This window comes from Drosophila arizonae, chromosome 5, assembly GCF_054131065.1.
Source record: "Drosophila arizonae isolate 15081-1271.41 chromosome 5, UAZ_ARI_1.0, whole genome shotgun sequence".
Classification (NCBI taxonomy): Eukaryota; Metazoa; Arthropoda; class Insecta; order Diptera; family Drosophilidae; genus Drosophila; species Drosophila arizonae.
Window position 1 is genome coordinate 3856084 of NC_142925.1, and position 19736 is coordinate 3875819.

At 43.9% G+C, this 19736-nt stretch overlaps 2 protein-coding genes across 4 annotated transcripts in view; one reads left to right on the forward strand and one right to left on the reverse strand.

The window, feature by feature from the left end:
• The window catches only part of Drl-2 (tyrosine-protein kinase derailed 2), a 55588-nt gene extending 36752 nt beyond the window's left edge, over positions 1-18836 (reverse strand). The window contains exon 1 of one of the 2 annotated variants that reach the window (XM_089471864.1): positions 18724-18836. The gene's annotated coding sequence lies outside the window, so the exon portion shown is untranslated. Of the gene's footprint in view, positions 1-3331; positions 4221-18723 lie in introns of those variants that run through there. The other variant, XM_089471863.1, reaches the window with a different exon arrangement.
• Positions 1-19736, forward strand: part of LOC149268378 (uncharacterized) — a 107019-nt gene that overhangs the window by 42125 nt on the left and 45158 nt on the right. For both annotated transcript variants that reach the window (XM_089471868.1, XM_089471867.1), the window contains exon 2: positions 2778-2936. The gene's annotated coding sequence lies outside the window, so the exon portion shown is untranslated. The remainder of the gene's footprint in view (positions 1-2777; positions 2937-19736) is intronic.

Consider the following 19736-nt stretch of genomic DNA (forward strand, 5'->3'; position numbering starts at 1 on the left):
GAAGAGGGGATGTGGTGCAAGCCATTTGTGCGATTTTGTAACATTTCGGCGCTGCGCTTCACTAGGCAAAGGACAGAGAGAGAGAGACAGAGAGAGAGCCATAAAGAGCGAGGCAGAGGTTGGGTAAGGCAGTTGGACTTGACATGGATATACATATAGTACTATATATACCACTAAATAGCATATGTAGCCCAGAGCGGCATGAGCTGGGTAGACAATTTGTCGTGTGCACTAAATATCGCAACTCCATGGACACTAATAAAGGCTGCGGCCCAAATTGTGGTTGAGGCTGCCTGAGGGGCCAAACGAGGCGGTGCGCTGGGCGTGACCCGGTGGCTCTGCGTGAGCTGAATTTGTGGCAGTGTAATTTGCTGCGATCTAATTGACAATTTGTGAAATTTTCAATGAACAACGAACAATTTACATTGAGCTTATATTGTCTGCGCTGCCATTAAATTAATATGGATACAGTATATAGTTTTGATAATTAAAGTTATATAAGCTTCACTAAATTTAATTTAAAATAATAAAATAATTTAAAAATATATTAGTAGATGTGAATATTAAAAAAATAAATAAATCAAATTGAGAAATAGCATAATATAAATAATATATTTGAATAATTAAAAATACATTTATAGTAACCCTAAAATATTAAAATGACAAAAATATTAAATAATTTTTTTAGAAATATATAAAAAATATGTATAAAATAAATATATCTGTAAGAAAATTTAATTTGATTATTTATAAAAAACTTAACAAATTAAGTTTAATTAACTATTAAATTAAAATAAATTAATGAAGCATTTTTAATGTACATTGTATACTAAAACTTCTATTAATAAATTCAATTTTTAAAATAATAATGTATGTCAGTAAATATAAACAAAAATTTATAATTTATTTACTTTGAATTGAACAACAAAAATTAAAAATTGTACTTTAATTAATTAATAAAAAAAGAAAAACAAAAATATTAAAGCATTTAATTTCAAATAAAAATTTATTATATAAATATATTTTACTGAGCTCAAATTATAATCTACAACTTCCTTTTAGCCCATTTTGGCATAAAAACAATTTCCCATAAATTGTTATGCGACCTTTTAGTCAAAGAGATTCAACTCTACAATAAGAATATGCTTGATAAAATTCCTTAAAGCGAGCTTTATAAGTCAGCTCCGCCACCCATTTGGCATGAAAAACAATCGCAAATTATGTTTTATGTGCTCCTATTGATAAGTCGAACGCCCCGAGCTTGTCTCTGGCCATTTTTCATGTTTATGTGTGGCAAATTTATTGTTGGCAGCTAGAGAGAATGTGACAGAATCGCAGCTAAGCGATGACACTTTTAGGCATCTCTCTCAGACAGCAGGCACCCACTCAGACTGGGTCTGGCTGGCTGGCTGGTTGGCTGTTACTTTTATCTGTGCAAGTGCCATAAAAAGAAATAACTCGACTCAACGACCCATTTTAAAAATTTGAAATGTTCTTTGGCCAATTTCCCGGTTACAATGGCTGGCAATAATCATTGATTTATGATGGCTGTCATTGATGCTTATGAAAATCATATAATATTCAGATTTGAGTGGGAATATCAAAACTCTTGGCCATTGATTCAGCTTACTATTTATAATCCTCGATTCTTTGCTCTTGGCTGCTCTCTAATTGAATCATCGAGTCGCCTCATAAAGTAGGGCGCTAAAAGCATGCCTAATCTATGCATATTTTTCAACTTGCTCACATAATCAAAAGCCCTCCACTTAGCACTTGCCCCAAACTACCAAAAAAATGGGGAAAAAAAGAAATACCCATAAAAGCACGAAGTGAACAACAAAGGGAGGCAGGCAGGAGAAAAATGTAGCATACATTTCGGGGCAACATTTTGTTGCACTTCGACACTAGCGCCCATTGTTGTCCTTTATGCTTGGCCATTTAATGTGGCTGCCTGGCAGCGTGTTCTGGCCAGGCACTTAGGCATTCCATCAGCATAGTGGCATAGCGTGCGGAAATGTTCGAGGGGTGGGCTTGGGGGGCATGGCCGACCGACCCCATTCAAAAAAGTTGCTCAAGCGCAGCGCAAGATTTGCATAACTTGACATTTTCTTAAGCTGCTGATTTTGTTGTTGTTGTTGTTGTTGTTGCTCATGTTTTTGATTTGAACGGATTTTGCGGCCATTTACGTTCGCTTGTTGGAAATAGAGAGCAGGCATTAGTTATGTGCCCTAGAAAACTAGAAAGCTAGAGCGGGCTATGATGAGCTGGAGATAAGATATGTAACTCTGAGAAACATTTAAGAGGAGAGCTGGGATTTACTTGAATGCCCAGATGTAGAGTGCTTGAAATGGGAGACTGGGTGTTGTATATAAATCTCAGGGTATTCTAGGAATACTGTGAGAGAAAATTGATAGACCATGGATATAGTTCAGAGGTAATTTTGAGCCATAAATAGCTGTAGAGCGATTGTGATGTAGCTATACGTATACGTATGACTACTTTAATAGCTCATAGGGTAGACAAATACTCGTATATCTAAATACCCTGTAATATACAATAAAAAAGAGGCCACCAACTTGATAAAGCTCCATGGAAATTTACTCGCTTACTTTAGAGCAGATTAAGATAATTAGCCTGTAATATGCGAGCATGGCCAATTTTTTATGTCAGACCGTTAAAAGACAGTAATAACTACATTTAAGCGTATTTTTTTAATGCGCTTCATTTCAATAAACTCGTCAGCTCTTAAATCGCTTTTTACGGTCTTTTTTTTACAGGGTGCTCGTGCTGTAAGCTGTCGTTCAATTTGCCTTTGATTGCCTACTTTGAAGAGTTGGCCAGAAGCTTTTAATCTGTCGCACGTTGCAATTAGTGTCAGCGCTTAACACAGACACTTCACACACTCAGCCCAAAATACACTGAACGAAAAACAAGGGGTAAGTGCTTCAGTTAAAAATAAACTGTTTACTTAATTTATTTATACACAGCTACTTAACTGTGAGTGAATGCTTAAAGTGCTTCAAGTTATGTTAAGATAACATCGGTTTTTCACACTGACTTTGGCATTTCTCAGTTTCGCTCAGTGCACTGACCAGCCACATGTCTAGCAGTGGAAGGGACGCAATGCTTAAATGTGAAAATATTTATTTAGTTTCACTTTGAAGTGGGTCTAGTCTGTTGACGTTCCGTCTCGAACCGAGTTAGTCACGGCTGCTGGCGCTGTGTGGGCCCGAGCCGGATTCGTAAGGACGAAATCGTGAAAAGTGGGTGCTCGAGTTGTTGTCGAGTGTTGAGGGAAAAAAGTGTTTAGCAAAACACATTAAATGCTTACGTATCAAAACGCAATCAGCTTAGGCGTAGAGGCGTCCGTCCTCTGCCCAATGTGCTGTATCCTGCTGTGGCCTGTGCTCCGTGTGTCCTGTGGACTGTCAACTGATATGAAATGTTATGCCTTTAATCCTTTCATTGGCTATGCGACAGAGACGCGCGGCCTTATGGCCAGTTAACACGCACAACACGAGAATACGCACGCACACTCACACACGGAGGGACGGTGTCGGGCACGAAGTGCTTAATCCTTTTTGGCTGAGAACGTATTCGCACTTTGGACCAACACTTTTATTTGCTTGGGTGTAATATATCATTTCACAGGACACCAGCCAAAACGCTGACAGGCGTTCAGAGGGAGCGCGCGAGCGTAATGAGAGGAAAAGCGCCTTGAAATTTAAGCGCTTAAAAGCCCATTTAAGCCTGTCAACATGGCTCTTTTCGGGCAGCGGGTAACGGGGTAACGGGTAACGGGGCAGATACCGACACTTGCGGGCTCAATGTCCTCGCTGCTGGTTTGTCACAGCACGCGCGAGGCGAACCGCTAACCGCGTACAACAATAATTCCTTTGACAACGATAATGATAATGATGCTGAGGCTGTAGCTGAAGCTGGAGCTGGAGCTGATGATTTTGGCCCTTTGCACGTTTGGTGTAATGATTTGGTTTATTTCTTGGTTTATTTATGTATTTTGCTGGTATTTCGTTAAGGTCGAGGAACAATATTTAGTATTTCTTGGACGGCGTTCACTTCGTCACTTCACGAATTCGTAAGCGAGTCCTGCCGGCGATTCGTTGGCGGCGTTTAACTCTCGTTTTAGTCTTTCGCGTTAGCTTCACGATTCCGACTGACTCTACCGGAAAGCTGTGTGCGACTGAATGCAGCTCGAGCATTGCGACTATCCGAAAGCCCGCGATAAAGCCGAAATTCGACGAAGCTGACTTCGTTTTTGGGCTGTGTGGGCACATGCGCAGTGGGGCAGGATAGTTGCCGGCTGGTGGAGTTAGGGTATTCGGGGTGTGTTTGGCAACAGCAGAAAGGACAATTGTTTGCTGGTTTGTTGCCGTTGCCACATGCCACATGCCGCTTGCCACATGCAACTGTTGCGCATTTTTTCCAAATGGCCAAAACCCAAACATTTTGTTATTGTTGTGCTTTTGCTTACACAGGCAGAGGGGGAGAGAGAAAGAGAGAGAGAGAGAGAGAGAGAGAGCAACTATGGCGATTTCTATTGATGAACCGATAAGCTAATAAGCATATCACATAATTCAATAATAATTATGGAAATGCCTCGCAATGGGAAGACGAAATTAATTGTATCGGGCCTTGAGTGCGCTGCTCATATACCGAACACTCCCCTGGGTCAAGCCATTTATTGGGAATGATATCCAATTATGAAGTATTACTAACTGGCTGATTGTTGGACAAACAGTAGATAGCCAATATGTATATATAATATTTGCATCAAATTAAATATTATTAGGCTCGAGGACCTAAGGGACTTGTGGACAGAATTAATTGTTTATGGAACTAATTTGTAATCAGTAAATAGAAAGACAATCAACTAGAAATAATAGCTCATTTTGGACTGTTACTAACTTGTCTAATTTATGATAGCTCTAAGGCTTGCAACAATATGATATATAAGATAACTGTGGAGAATTGTAAATACAATAATATAAATACAATATAATATTCCCTTTCATAATATTTTCAAATGGGTCTTAGGGACATTTGTGCTTTAGCTGCTTTGAAATTATAAATAGATTTAATTGTAAAAGCAATTTAATTGGCTTAGCTAACAAATACTTTCGGCTTTGGATAAAGTTTTCAGTTCTGTAAATTGAACTTTGAAATGGAATACGTAGGGAAAATGCAATAGAGAAAGAGGGAAAGAGAGAGAAAGAGATAAAAAGAGAGAGAGAAAGAGAATGGTATGCAATGGAATTGTATGAAACGCTAGTTACACATATGGCACCAACACTTGCATATACTTAATTGTGGAGCACACATACACTATGTATGTGTGCATGTGTGTGTGTGTGTGTGTGTGCTTGTCTGTGACAAGTAGCCCTATTTGTTGTGCAGCAAATTCAATTTGTCACTCAAAAGCCGTCGAAACGAAGCAATTTCCTGCTGGCTGCCAACAACAGTTGCCCTAGAAGAAGAAGTTGAAGAAAAGAGGCGGAAAATCAGTTCAAGAAGAAGAAGAAGAAGCAGCAACAGCAGCAGCCGAGAATGATGAGCTGCTGGTAGGAACATTTTCCAAACTAATTAAATGAAACGAACTCTCTACGAAGTGGGAACCAAACCGAACTAAGCAAATTGGGCAACTTGTCGCAGTAATTACATCAAAATATCTAAAAAGAGAGGAAAAAAACAAGTGAAAACGCTGCACAATCAAAAAAGTAAGCAATCTATATTGAGACATATATACATGCGTACATAGGTATATATATATATATATATATATATATATATATATATATATATATATATATATATATGTATATAGGTATATATATGTATGTAAACTGTCAAGCTGATTCATTTGTGGGACCAGAGGCAAAGTTATTTGGCATTTCCTGTCCCAGGATCTGACAGATGGCCAGCGAGACTTGTCGGACACAAAGCTCAATTTAGTAGAAGAAACGAATGTCAATTAAAATTTTTTAATGAAATAACTTTCTTTGATTTGGTAGAGAGCAGGAGTCGGGACGTCGGGACGGCCGTTGGGCTATTTGCCATTTGCCAGCTGCAGAAATTCAATTAAAAAAGGTTGATTAGTTAGCAATTACATTGCCAAACGCCTCAAATATGCCTCATTAACAACAACAACAACAGCAACAACAAAGAGCCGTCCAGAAAAAAGAAGGCCAAAAAACAGGCCAAACAGAAAATTCCTTGCTTCTAAAAATTGCTGTGACAGCCGCCCCAGCAGGCAGGACACTTAGAACTTTGGACGACTTTTAATTAAAGCAAACGAGTCCTGAGCTTGTGCAAGCAAAAATATCAAATTGGAAATCACAAGAAAGCTCTTGAAAAATAATTGAAAATATTCAAGCTGTGCGTTGGAAAACCCTTTTCCTCATTTTCCAGCGTCATTTATGTTGTTTACACGTGCAATTGTAGATCTAGAAGAGGAAGAGGAAGATTGCAGAGCTGAAGCCAGCAGGCGCCACGTGTGGCTATTAAGTGTCGGCCAAGTAAATTGCAGGCGATAAGAATGTGATTTAAGAGGTAAAGGGAGAAGGGGGAGGGGGCAAGTACTGCTCTGCAGAGCAACAGCTACTGATAGCTGATAAGCTCATAGGCGGGCAGAACCACACGAGAACCACTAAGCCACCAGACGTGCTCTTATCGGCGAAGCCAACAGGAGGCAACTACCCAGGGACACGCCCACTTTACCATAATGAATCCAGTCTAACACACAAAAAGGGGAGGAAAGGAAAGGTTAAGCAACAAATGTGAGTAAAAAGCTGCACAGAAGGACAACAATAAGCAACAACAACAACAAGAGCAATTGAGAGACGCTTAAGCAGCTGCAGCAACTGTAAAAAAGCTGCAGTGGAGTGTCAAAGTTCACACCAACCGCAGCATGGAGGAGGAAGTGTAAGTGGTAAAGCGGGCTAAGGATAAAGAAAAGGATAATAATGTGAATGCGAGAGCAAAAACAAATATGTGCGACTTGATCTGTGGCTGCAACTGTGTGTGTGTCTGTGTGTGTGTGCGTTGGGTGTGTGTGGCAGGCGCACGCGAGGACAAAACAAAACAAGAAATAGTGAGGAGAAAACAGAAAATAGAATCAAATCGCAATAAAACGAAACGGAATCCTCTTAATGCGCCATGTAAACAAAATGGGCACGTGACCCGCAGGAGGGCAAGCTACCCCCTTAGCGCTCTATATCCTTCCTTATCCCCAACCAAAATTTGTGTCCTGCTGGCGCCGGACAAATTGCCTCGTCAAATAATCCTGCCAGGCAGCAGATGCAGCTGCAGGAGCAGCAGCAGAAGCAGGAGCAGAGGAGACTCTCGTGGCGCCTTCATAAAATTCAGAGAGTCTCGAGAAGCTGTAGAGGATTTATCTTGGGGTCGAGCTGGGAGCTGAGGAATAATTCACAGTTGACCGAACAGTGTGAATGCACTTTCCAGTTGCTCATCCTATTTATCCTGGCGCACAGTTATCAGAGTCCTTGAATGGCTGTCAAGTTGCGGCCGCTTTACAAATCGTTGCAAATTCTCAGATCAAATATCCTAGAGTAGAGCAGGAAGAGGAAGAGGAGGAAGCAGAAGTGTGCAACAATATAAAAGATGTATCTGATGTGTCTGTTGAGAGTCCGTTGCAATCCTTTGCCGCAGCTCACAACAAAAGCAACGCAAGCTCGGACACTTCCTTCTTCCTCTGCTCCTGCCTCTGCCCCTGCCTCTGCCTCTGCCTCTGCCTGTTGCTGCCACATTTTGGGCCATTTCCTTCATTGCTTCAACACATTGCACTTCCATTGTCAGCTGCTGAGAGGGGCGAAATATTGGAAGAGGAGCAGATGGGCAGCTGCTGTCAGTTACAGTTGGAATGCCTTTCGAGGATACCTAACATGTCCAGTTGAGAGAAGAAGTAGAGGCTCCTCTTGGCCTGTTGCCAGGTTTCTATTGCCACACGTATTCTCATATGTCTCACTCGTTGGTTAATTACCTCGATAAATGGGTAATTGCCTCACTTACTCGCACAGCATCTGGGCCAACAACCCCAACTGGGACGCCAACTGCCAACTGCCCATTGCACTTCATTTTGTTTTATTTTATGCGTCACAATTTGCTTTTAGTGGTTCGCTTCCTTGTGGCAGATCCTTGAATGCCAGGGAATGGAATGGAATCTGTGGAACTATCAAGATTTTACGAGTCAAGTTATGAAGTCCGAAAGATAATAATGGGCCAACACTTTACGCTTGGCACTAATTCAAAATCCGCCAACAAGTTTGGGCGCCCAAGGGCCAAGGCCAAGTCGGCAGCCAAAAACAGAACTACACTGAGAGAAATGGCAGCGAAACACGGCTGACGATATTGCTCGTATTATTATTATTGTTGTGAGAGAAAATTATAAGCAAAACTCCAGCCAAAAGTCAGGCGAGTAAATTGTTTGATGCTTTGAGGCTCAAACTCAGTTCCATCCGCTTCAGTGGGGGTGATGCAAAGAAAGGGGCGGGGCAGCTAGTCGGAAGCGTTGGAAAACTTTCGTTGCCAACAGCAGCAGCAGCAGCAGAAGCCCTCAACTGTCGGGCTCCACTTGGATGTCATCAGTCGGCAATGGGCCAAGAGGATAAGCAGCGTCGCAATATGAAAGATCTGCCCATCCACAGGAGAAGGGACAGACGGATAGTACTGGGGGATACTGGACCAAGGAGGACTTCTTTTCTCAAAGCTTTTATTGCCTGGCGCTGTCTGGAGGAAGACTGCGGAAAGTAGCGCCAAATTTGTATGATTGGAAAAAGTCAGAGCCAAACTGAAGTCTGTCTGGCAGGAGGAGCAGAGGACGGGGTATGTGGATGTAACTGTGGGGAGCACGCCGGGTAAATGAAGTGTGACGCTTTGTTTTCCTTTGATTTAGTTTTATGGGTCTACATCGGATGTAATTGAATTATGCAACTTGGCGCCGACACCCGACGGGCCAAGGCGGACCCCGCCCACAAGACACAACAGACAAGTGACGAGAGATGCGAGACGACTTTATTAGCATTGAATCGTAAAAGCGAGACGAGTCCATATATGGAAACAGGAAATGACATCTATATTCGCAATGATGAAGCGAACGATGATGCAGCCAGGGGCAGATTGCGATGGGGAATACGGATATGGATGCCAGCGGGGATGGGATCACGTTAGAGCTTTTTAGCGTTGGCATTTGAATTTTCGATGCCCAGGTCCGTTTAGTTCGTGCCCGACACCCGATGAAATGAGTTGGAAAATATGTCTGTGGTTGCCCAATAGGCAGAGCTCGCAGCGCCGGCGACATCCTGCGATATCCTGCAATATCCTGCGAACTCAATGAATCTGCACAATTTCCATAACTCAATAAAGCGACGCATTAAGTGATAAGCAGTCGCTGCCAGAGTTGCCAGAGTTGCCACTGCCCCCAGTTGATAGACTAGCCGGGTGACGAGTGATAGGAACATAACTCAGCAGTCTGTGATATGGATGGAAACGGCAAATGCCGATGATATGGCAATTGGAGCTGCTCAGCCGAGAGCAGAGAGAATGAGTAAAACGATAGACATGGAGAGTGAATACCCTTAAAGGTTGACTCTGACCCAAAGATGAAACGAAACTGAAACAGAATCCATTTAAACGGGCGAGCCAACACACATTTGCTTTCAGGTCGAATGTCCCAAGGGGGAATAGAAGACTTGATGGAACGGGACGGGTTTCGTTTCACTCTCACGGCACAGAGTCTGGGACCAGCCCATAATTAATATGCGAGTTGCCATAGAATAATCTGTCATATCATATATTGAGTGCAAGCGAAAGTCACCCTAGACTGTGTGACAGTGCGACAGGAGGACAGGAGGAAGGGAAGACAGGAGGACTGTTTCAGATTCAGACACAGATTCAGACAGCTCGCTTCAGTGGCTTCCAATTACAGTTTCATGTCCTGTCAGAGCATTTCGAGTCTCCATATCCACTTGATGCTCGATGCCTGATGCCTGATGCCTGGTGCAGTGCTACTCATCGAATCGATGCGAATTAAGAGTCGAGACCAGGGAACCAATTGAAATCAAAGACATCACCTTGAACCCCTCCCTCAACTGGGCTGCGATTCGAGTCCCGATGCAGCGCAATGTAAACGATTGAGGGCGGTCCAATCGAGAGCTCTCTGGGTGTTGCCCCCGTTTGATTGTTGTGCTGTTGTGTAGTCCTGTTGGACACGGACTAAGCTGTGTAAACGACGACTGCACCAGAGACATCAGCACCAGCAACAACAGCTCACGCATTGACACGGGACTTAAAAGGCTGGACGGATGTTGTAATTCCAATCAACACGAATAGAGGAACAACAACAAGACTTGGGGAGAACAGTGGGTCATGGATTGGCGCAGTCGTCGAGTGTAGAACAATGCAGTTTAGTAGAGCTTGAGGCGAGGGTTTTCCTAGTCTCGAGTTCTTTCTTAAAGTTTCCCTAAAATGCTCACGTCCTGGGCACGTGACCGAAATGTTTGCACATCAATAAGGAAAATATGAAAATGAAGAGACGAAGTTCGCAAACAGAAGAAGCGACTCGTTTATGCTCAAGTTTTCTTCAGTCTGTTAGCGACTTCATATGAACTAGCAAACTCCGCACGAAACCTTTGAAATATTCATCAATAGCTCGTGAGTCCCAGCTGAAAGAGGACGCACAGCTCTCCCATGGAAGCTCTTCCTCCCACAAGACATTAACCCCAATTGGCTAAATGGCTCATTAGGTCAGTGGAGAAGTCTGTCAGTCTCTGGTATACCTGTCTGTCTATCTGTCTGTCTGTCTTTCTGTGGCTCTTCAATGAGGTAAGCAACAAGAGTCACTCGACTGCCATTCAGAGCAGTTTTCCCCATTCAACCAGCCGGTCGTTGGGGCTTTTCCATTTCTATTCCCATTCATTCAGTCGGAATGAAAGCGGAAAGAAAACGCAACGCAACCGAGTTGCACTACTGCGTGGTCAGTTATAATTAGGAGGCGCTTTTAGGGTTTTATGGGCTAAGCGATTATCGCCAAGCGGAAGCGAGGAGCGAAAGTGAAGAGCTAAGCGGAAAGTGAACGCGACTCGTAAACACTTTCACATTGACCCACGCGAAAGGATTCCACTGGAGCTTCTTCTCTCCTCCTCCCCCCTTTGCTCCATTCGGAATTCAATATTGTTAATTGGCGACATGGTTCCAGCACGACTCGAAGAACCCAAGCGACCCATAAACCCATCGCATACAGCTGTACCCCAATTTGAAGCAGCTCTAAGTTATGTTGACTTTCTGTGTTTAGCAGAGGAGTTGGGCGGTGGTGGGAATACAAATGGGTGTGGTTGTGGATACGCATAAGTCGCTGAAAATATGTTTCGGATCCGGCTCTGCCGTAGGGTTGATTAATTGGCCATAAACCAAACGATTATCATACTAATTCTGAGGAAAGGAAGCTAATCTTCACATCAACTTCAACTTCTCAGATGAATCCACTCTGTAAGGGATGACCCAGGGATATGATGAACTGGAGTTCCGTGTGAGGAACTGGACCAGGGGAGCATGTAAATGGCAGTTGGAGCTGTTTGAGTTCCGTTTGGCTAGGCAACGTTTACCGTTATGATTGTGGGGTGCAACTTCTTCATCCTCCCCTTCCCCTTCCCCTTTCACTAGATTCACAGCTCGCAGTTGCACGAAGCTCACAGAACTGCCCCATAATCAAAGGGGATGTGGATTCGGTTTTACTACAGACCTAGCTACCCAGGCACATGGGAAGTAGGACACTGACAGGGGCAGGGGGCAGACGCAAGGCAGTAATTGCTTAATTTGATTACGTGCCGCCGTAAAAAGCAGAACAGGAAATTTGCACACACACACACACATACGCACACACACTCAGACACCCTGTGCTCGGTAATGAAGTTGATTCGCTGAATGGATGGATACATGGATAGATGGATAGGCAGTTAGCAAGCACTCGCACACGGGTGGTTCGCGCATGTTGCTCGTAGTATCCGAAGTGCTCTCCAGTCTGGCTGTGCCTCGACTTTAAACTGTTTTCAGATCCGAAACGACTTAATTTATGTTTTCGGCTGGAGCTGAAACCCTTTGCCCAAATGTCGCCAACAACAGTGCGGACAACAACAACTACAACAGCAACAACTACAACAAGGAGAAGTGCAAATTCAGAGGCAACAATAGAGCGTCAAAGGCACGAAATGGAAAACCATTTGGTTCGGTTCGTGCGATAATTAGAAGCGACCTCTGCACGCTCAATTAGAGGCTTGTAAGCGTTGCACCCGAGGGGTGGTGGGGCAGAGGAAGAGGCGGAGGGGGAGGCGAATCGGGACAAATACGTATATATAAACACTCTCTAAACTCAGCTGCAACAACAAAGGCAGGCAATATGAAGCGAAGCACGCGACCAACTGCAGCAACAGGAGGAGAGAGTGGATGAGGAAGGGGGAGGGGCAGGGGCAAGGATTAGGCCGAAACACGAACCGAACGAGGCAAAGAGAGTCAAAGAGTGGGACGAACAGCGGTTGGTTGAATGTCTTAATTAACTGTTAGCTGCACTCAGCTAAAACAGCAGGAGGCAGAAGGGTGTGGGTGGGAGAGGGGGAGGGAGAGAGTTACTGCTTCTGCTTGTCGCCGTTGTCGCCACTAAATAATGTCGAGGACAACCGACGCCAGAGCCGTGCCTCAACTTATTTATGATTTGCAATTATTTTAAAGAGAGTTTCGCTTCACCAGTGAATAGAAAACAAAAGAGAGAGTGAAAGAGAGAGAGAGAGAGAGAGAGAGAGAGAGACAGGGAAGAGTGAGAGAAGGGAGTGGCTAGGGGGCGTTGCGAGTCAGGTTCGCTTATCTGATTTAGGGGTACACGAAGTGTGCATAAACCTGAACACGTCCCCATCAACACACGCACACACACACACACACACACACACACACACATATTTTTTTTTTTTAGTTTTTGGCGGTGGCGCCAGACGAAAGTGTTCGCTAGACAAATGCTATGGCCAGGGAGAAAGAGAGTGAAGAGAGAGAGAAGGGGGGAAATAGTAGGAAGTCAATGGGTTGCTGGTGAAACACATTCAGAGAGCGAGAGAGCGAGAGACTGGGCTGACATGTCACTTGGCCATAAAAAAAGTTTATGTCTGACATGAGCCAAAAACAATTTGCATATTTTTCCACTGGATAACAACTTAATTTAGGATAGGTTCAAGCGAGACTATTGCGTAGGGTGGCAATCCTCATTGGGGGCGTCAGAGGCTTGGGGAGGCTGTCTGGTTAGTCTGGTGTGTCTGTCTGGCTGCTTGGCTGTCAGTCTGTCAGGCTGTCATAGCAATTAAAACGAACTTACGGCAACTAGTTGAGTTTGCTGCATTCCTGCAACTTCTTGAGTTCCTTAAGCAATTTGCTCGTTTCAGAGATATTTGCTGAACTCTGATGTTAGTTGTTTTATGACATTCTTTTCTATTCACTTTATTGGCTTCCAGTGCTGCGTTTTCCTTCTCTTGTTTCGTGCTCTTCTTTTTTCTTTCTTTTTTCTTTTCAGACATCAGGAATAACTCGCATTCATCACTGTTTGCCACTGCATTGGGCGCATTGCCTTTCCCTTGGCTTCGATGTTGTGATGCTTTATTAGTTTCACTCGCATAAAAACTCTTATTCTTTTTCCTCTCTCTCACTCACACACACGCAGTCTCGGTCTCTGTCTCAGTTGCGTTTCACACCTTTTGTTAGCGCACGCAGCGGGTGTTGCAAACATTCTTTGAAATTGCTTTTCACTGAGCTTCACTTCCAGCTCACCTTTCACCTTTGGCTGCCTCTGCTTGCGCCTCTGCCTCCGCCCCCGCCTCCTGCCGCCCTTTGGTTGGATGCACTGCAGCCGAATGCAATTTATTTGCTGTCGCGCGCATTAAACGCGCTGCGCTGACTTTTGACTGACGCCATATTTTCCGCCACATTTGCGACGCGGCGTTGGCTTGCTTTATGGCTGACACGCCCACTCGCCCACTCGTGCGCCCATGCGCCAATGCTCCCATTCATTTTTCATAACTGTCAGCTGTGCGCACAATTCAAAGTCTCCCCCCAAATCCCATCCAAGTCCCCCCAAACCTCTTTATACTCTTCTTGTTCTCATTCTACAAATATGAGTTCAGCACGATTGGAAGGGGAATTTTCCTTTTGTGCAACTGTCGCATTTTCTGCTTAGCCATCGAAGTGTGGAGTTAATGGCCAAGAGCTGGGAACTGTGAGCTGAGAACTGTGTGAGCTGTTAGCTGTTAGCTGTAAGAGTACATTATGCGCATTGCTTTTCACAGCTACAAGGCCTTAATTACGGGCACGGGCAACAACAACCAACACCTAAGTGGTTAACTTCTTGAGGGCGCTTGGCAATGGGTGAAGTGGCAGGAGGCGGGGCTGAATTATGCAGCATTTTTCATTAAAGTGGCAAACGGCATTTCTTGCATGGCCCGCGGCGGAAGTGCGAATGGATGTGATGGTGATGGTGGAGGGGGAAGTGCGCGACGGATGTGGCCAAAGCCAAAAAGACGTCCCATGGATGGATTTGTGTGTGGCTGACAGGTCCTTTGGCTGCTTCCTTAGCTGACGCAGACCCAGTGCCAGCCCCAGCCCCAGCTCTAGCTGCAGCTGCTGCTGAACATGGCTAAAGCATGTTCACTCGAAATTTGTGTTCAGAGTGAGACTTTGAAATTAGCATAATCAACATGAAAAGGCGGTATACACAGCGAGACAGAGAGAGAGACAGTCATAGGTTTTTGAACAGGACTAAGCAACTCACGCTGATGCCTTGGGCTCAAGCTGGCTGACTGACTGCCTGCCCCTCTGTCTCTTGCTCTGTCTCAGCTGTGGTCGAGCTCTTTGGAGCGCCTTTAATTACACAGCGCTGCACAAATGATGAGCTGGCAAATTCTTGTGCAGTGGGCGTGTCCTTTTGTGACAAGGATGACTAAGAGATTGCGCAAAAAGGACCCGCAGCAAGAAACACAACAGACCAGACCAGACCAGTCCACGCCAGACCAGACCGACCCCACCAGGCCAAAGCAGACCAATCCATGGCCTCAGCCCGGCCAAGTCGAAGCGGAGTAGACAAAGCGATTAGTAATCGTATTTTATGGAGTGCTCTTCAAGTGTGAGACGCTGTCTCAAATTGAGATGTATATTTGAAATAAAGTAGATGGAAATGAATCGCATAATAAGGAGAGATGAGATGGATCAGTGTAATAAAAAACCGAAACAGAGAACAAACCAACACAAAGTATGGCCAGACGCAAGCGCTAGTCGATTGTTCCTAGATAGAGAAGCCAAGGCCCAGGCCCCGTTGGCCTTTGTTCGGCTGGACAATTGCCCGAACAATGAAAGCGTCAATTGTGAAGTGTAAGGCTAACAGATGGCACTCGACTATTGGCTAAAAGCCCTCCAAGTGTCAACAACGATTGATTCCAAACAGAGAGCAATAGCAGCTCCTAACTTTCAAATCCAATACATCATGTATGTGTATGTGAATGCGTGCATGTGTGTGTGTGTGTGTGTGTGTGTGTGTGTGTTTGCTTAGGGATTAGAACTCCTACAGATGAAAGTTGTTTGCTTGGCAAAGCAAACGAAATTAATTTCATGGCTCACAGCACTCAAATTGAAAATAATTTTTGTTGAGACATCCAACAACAATAACAAATAACGAAAAGTGTGCCAAAGCCACAGCAATGCCGATGAAAAGCTGTGAAAAAGTAAAGCTGCAAAGGTGTGAATGGAAGAAAGCACATAATCAAGCTCATTGTTGGCACTTCATTTATGCTAACACCCCGCCCCCCGTTCCACCAAAGCGATCTAGTAAGAGTGCTTGAGTCGGCAGTGAACGACTAGCAAATACCCTAAAGGTGATATATATTCATTCCTAATATATTTATTATAATAAGGATGTAAAAGTCTATGGGTAAAGTAGGAAATTCATGATTGTAATTATCGATTTGTAACTATCGATTTTTATCGAAAGTAAGGAATCGAAACTAATTATAAGTACACATTGTTGTTTATATATACAGTAGAATCCAGTTATAGCAACTCCGCTTATAGCGTCTGTACGGTTATTGTGACGAAAATCCCTGTCCCTGGACAAACATATATGAGCAAACTTCCGGGTATACCGACAGTCCCTTGAGTGTCGTTATAACCGGATTCTACTGTATATATATATATATATATCTGCATCTATATTCCATAGATTTAGCCTCTTGCTGCCTGTTGCATTTCCATTTAGAACACCAATATACCTTGAAGTCCCTTTTCAGGGTATACAAATGTCGAAAAAGTGTCGAAACAAAAGCTACCTTGAAAGAGGATTACATATGTATGTGTATGTATGTATATATGTATGTAACATATGTGCACTCCTCGCATATGCCAAGTATTGGAAATCTGTTTAAATATCTGCTAAGACCCGAGGGTTGTTTAGTTGTATTGAAAACACATTATGCGACGCTTTCTATATAATTAAGGAACTTGTTGAAATGGAATACGACAATAAAGTGGAAATCAATGTCTATAATTATTTCACTTATTCTACCTTTCAAAACATATCAGGACATTTTCTCAGCCAACTCCCCGGTCGTTAAAAGTTTATCCTAAAATTATTTTGATTGGTCAATTGTCGGCACTTACACTGTACACTGCAATTAATGTTTGTGGTTTTTTGGAGTAGCCTGGCCCCTGCCCGCCCATTGAGAATCTCTGCTGCAGGCAAACCACTTCGGCTCCAAGTGTTTTCGCTTGGAAAGTGCACTTGAAAAGTGCAGCTCTTCGATACTTGTAATTGTGGCAAAAAGTTTCCAAGTGGGACTTTCGGCTCATCGAAGATGTAAGTAATGTGTGCATGCTTCTCTCTCTCTCTCTCTCTCTGTATGTGTGTGTGTGTGTGTGTGTGTGAGTGTGTGTTTGTCCCTGAAAATGAATATAGACAAGCCAAGAGCACACGCTACTAGTTGCCAGACAGTGAATGCAGCTGAAACTATTCAAGGAAACCCAAAGGCAAACCTTGACTTGGCCAGGAGTCGTGTGTTGCCTGGGGTGGTTGCGCGGGGCAGGCGAGTCCTTCTGCTGCATTGGCAATGTAAATACATGTGCGAAAGCGAGCACCTGAGATATCAAGTGCAATTGTCTGAGCCAACTGGCAGCGGGGGCGGCACAGCCATAAAAATGATACAAAATGCGGCAACACGAAGCAGCTTATTGTGGCCACAATTGCGCGGCTGCTGAGGGGCGAGCGATGGGGCTGGGTGGATGAATGAATGACGGGATGGCTGGATGGCTGAAAGGAAGCACGGTTACGGTTGTTGTCTCGCCATTATGCGTTCTGTTGGCATGGATCTAAAATTGAATGTAAATTGCGATTGTGCGGCTGTAGGAGGCAACGCAAATGAATCAAAATGAATCAGAATGAATCGAACGTGGGCTGATACACGTGGGAACCCGGCAGCTGCCTGCAAACTTGGCAAACAAGCAGGAGCAGGCAGGCAGGCAGGCAGGCAGGCGGGCGGGAAGCCGGGCGTAGCTGTAGCAGGAGTAGCGCTGTTAGAGCGGCAGACTTCTGCTAAATCATTCAGCGGCCATTAAACTGGCAACGGGCAACGGGCAACGGGCAGCAGACAAGTTGCAGCCAAGTCATGTGGGTGGCTGCTTTGGCAAAACACACTTGGCCAAGTGTCATTGACTCCGTTTTGTACAAAACTTTAAGCTGTGGCCAGCAGCAGCAGCAGCAGCAGCAGGAGTAGCAGCAGGAGCAGCTGCACTGGTCAGCTTGGCTCGTAATTCCTGTAGATAACTATTAGGGGCCGTGGCCATAAAAAGCCATTACATCTTATCTTGGCCAATTGCTTTCGGTCAGCTTTACTGTCGGCCAGCCACTCCCCCTCTTTCCCTGTTTCTCTGTTTCTCTGTTTCTCTCCCTCCCGACCTGCTGGCCGAGTGGAATTTATGCGCTGGCCTAGGCCAAAAGCCAAACATGCGAATAATTTAAATCAGCTGCAGCGCAACACCTGTGAAAATGCCTGGCTATCAACACGGTAACCAAAAAGGGGCCTCGCCACATATTTATCGGGGCCAAACTGTTCGCCAAACGGAATTTCAGGCATTCCTTTAAAGCCAAGCACCCAGAGAGCCCAGAACGAAACAGAACGGAACAGAACATAACAGAACAGAACAGACCCACACCAGGACTTCCTGCAACTCGTACATCATGCATATTTTGGCTGCTTTATGTTCTGTGTGTGCGCCGTCTCTCTCACTCCCTCTCTCTCTCTCTCTCTCTCTCTCTCTCTCTCTCTCTCTCCCCCCTCTTTTATGACTTTGTGTGTGTGTGGCAACTTCATTGAGTTGTTGTTCGACGTTTCACACAGATTTTACGACCATGATGGCGCATTAAATTTTATAACTTATCAAAGAGACGACACACCCGAGTCCCATCCCAGTCCCAGCCTCCCCACTCGCCCCCAAATTGCCGCTAAAGTCATTCAAATGTTGGTTAACTGTAAATTGGCTGTGGGCTTCATGCGAAACGCGCGTTAATTGAATTTGGCGTCAAACAAAAGACGCAGCGTCCTGAAATATCCGGAATTTTCGTGACTGCGTCACATGGAGCACAAATGGGGAAATGGAAACAGGATTTTCAAAACTCACCGGATTCAGATTCGGATTCGCGTGCATCTCGGCTGTTTCTCATTTGATTTGAATTAAGTCAACGCTCCGCTGAATGACATGTGAGGAAATTGCTTCTCTTCAATTCATTTGAACATGTTGAGCTGTGTTTCGGCAGGCCAAGTGAACTAGTTCCGCGCTGTTGTGTGAATCTACTGAAAGAATTCGTAAAACATGATGATTTCTAAGCATTGGTTTATGAACTAGTAACAAGTTCTTTGGTTCATTAATCTAGATTGAAGTTGCTCATCTGAATGTTTAATATTTTTATTAGTTCTCTACTTAATATTTGTTTATTTAAATTTTTAGATTATATATTTTATGATTCCTTGAACAAGTTCTTTTCTGCCCATGATACGATTGACTTTCTATTCAACAATACTTTATAGGTAAACAAACATGTCACTTCCATTAAAATCATAGCGCTTGGTTCATTGAACTAGTTCCTATCAGTTTATATTTATTACTAGTATTATTAATAAACAAAGTAATTAACAGAATTTAGCTATGTTCATGCTTAAGATATTTCTTTGATTCTTTGAACTAGTTCCGTGCAGTTTTCAGTTCAGTCATGCGAAACCTTTCCGTGAAACCTTTCAGTCAAACCCAATAAAAAATGGCCTCTTGTCACCCTCCTACCCCTTAAGTATGGTAATTGATTTAGCCATTGCACAAAGCCGAACGAGACAGCCTGAGTGTGAGGGAGACAACAAGAGAATGACAACGAGCAGAGGCCAAGAGTTAGAGAGAGGGAGATGCAGAGAGATGGGTGAGTGAGCTGGCGAGAAGGAGGGAGATTTTATTAAGTGCTGGCATTGAAGAGTGGTGTGTGCGTATATGTGTGTATGTGTATGCGTGTGTGTGTACGTGTGTATGTGTGCGTGGATTGGAGGGTTATTAAATGCAATTGTTATTTTGCAATCAATGCCAATTAAAATTGCCATCAATTTGGTTATGGTAAATGCGTTTTTGTTGCGTCTGATCTCTATGCCGAA